Source organism: Chrysemys picta, chromosome 13, assembly GCF_011386835.1.
Source record: "Chrysemys picta bellii isolate R12L10 chromosome 13, ASM1138683v2, whole genome shotgun sequence".
NCBI classification, from domain to species: domain Eukaryota; kingdom Metazoa; phylum Chordata; order Testudines; family Emydidae; genus Chrysemys; species Chrysemys picta.
In genome coordinates this window covers 2,227,578-2,229,539 of record NC_088803.1, presented here as the reverse complement: position 1 = coordinate 2,229,539, position 1,962 = coordinate 2,227,578, and positions in this window count along the sequence as shown.

The window sequence follows — 1,962 nt, the reverse complement described above, 5'->3', positions numbered from 1 at the left end:
TCTTTCCGCTTGCTTTTTTGTGTGTGTTTAGTGGGGTATTTGCTTTGGAGCGATTGTATATATTAATGTGGTTGTATGTGTGTTTGCACGTTTCCTCGGTGTGTGTACTTCTGTGTTTTTGTGTAGCAGTGATTGTTTGAATGTGCTTGTGTGTGGGGGGGTATTTTTCTGTATGCAGCACAGCTCTGTTTTGTCTGTGTGTCTGCAATAGAGAAAAAGGGAAGAGAATAATCTTTCCAACACAGTGTCTGATGCTCAGAGGAATTCCAGCGTGAGTGAATTAAACCAATGATGAAATTATGCCAGTCTGCAGCTATTTATAGCCGGGGAGAGTTTCCCTGGGCTGCTCCCATCCCCTGTCCCTGGCAGTCGGGGCTGGTAGCGCCCTCAGCAGGGACACGTTGCGCTGTTACTGCAGGGGAAGGTTTTTGTCTGAGCTCAGATTCACTTCCCCTCACTGTGTAACTCGCGCAGTAATACACGGCGGTGTCCTCCGCTCTCAGGCTGGTCATTTGCAGGTAGAAGTTGGTGCTGTCCTTGGAGGCTGTGAATCGGCCCTGGACGGAGGAGGCGTAGTGCTTGTTTCCCTCATTGTAATAGTAAACCAACCATTCCAGCCCCTTTCCGGGCTCCTGTCTGATCCAGCTCATCCAGTAGCTGCTAAGAGTGAACCCGCTGGTGGCACATTGCAGTTTATGGGACTCTCCGGGCTTCTTCAGCGCTGGCCCCGACTGGGTCAGAACCACCTGCGAGCGGGCGCCTGGGGGAGAAGGGAAATGGAAGATTGTAAATAAAGCTCAGTCACCACATGAAACCAGTCATTAGTCCCGGGTTCAAAGAGCAGATGAAAACAACCAGGGAACAGTGGGAGAACCAGCCACACTGGGCACTGTGTACATCACTCGGGGTGAGACGACAGAAGAGAGACGTGTCCCACACCACATCGATATCAGCAGCAATAGTACCAGATACCCGACCCCTCCTGTGTATTAATGGGGGATCAATTACCTTCCAGAGCCGCTACGAAGAAAACCAAATGGAGCCAAAGTGTCATTTCCCCGGGTGTTGTTGGGGGCACGTTTTGCAGGCGACTGGCGGTTCACAGACCCAGGGGGCTGTGAATTGTCTCTCCGGGTGCAGCCTGGGCAGAGATAGAGACAGATTTAAACAGGAACCTGGCCCCCTATTTGCATATCCCGCCTCTTATAAGAGACACAAACTCCCTCCCTGAGTGATGTGAATTATTCGCAATAGGGCTCAGGGAAAGAGAGTCAGACTGTGTCTTGCCGTGTGTTTGTGCAGCGCCTGACACAGTGCGAGGAGCTCCGGAGTGTACTTTTGCGTAAGAAAGAAATTAACAACTCCCTTGAATTAACTTAACATCTGTGGAGGAGAATATAACGCCTAGTGCAGAGTTTATTGTATTCACTGAGTAGACGCCCATCCCTGTTAGTAGGCTTTGGATCAGAGCCTTAGAGAGAAGAATATTTCCTAGAAAACTGGGCAGATGCAGAAGACCTTGTCTTGGAGCGGGACGCCCAGAGGTGTGTGAAAGCAATGCTCTCTTTGCAGACTATGTGGGTACTGTAGCTGTAGACAACTATTTTCAAAGGGGACTAAATTAGTTAGTAGCTCAACTTCCAAACAGTTTCAATATGATCTGGGCCTCTAACTCCACTAGGACCCATTGCAAATCCCACCTGGAGTTATCATACTGCATAGTTCCTTCTCCAAATGGCAAGAACATAAGAATATAGGAATGGCCAGACTGGGTCAGACCAAAGGTCCATCTAGCCCAGTATCCTGTCTTCTGACAGTGGCCAATGCCAGGTGCCCCAGAGACAATGAACACAACAGGGAATTATCAAGTGATCCATCCCCTGTCGCCCATTCCCAGCTTCTGGCAAACAGAGGCTAGGGACACCATCCCTACCCATCCTGGCTAACAGCCATTGATGGACC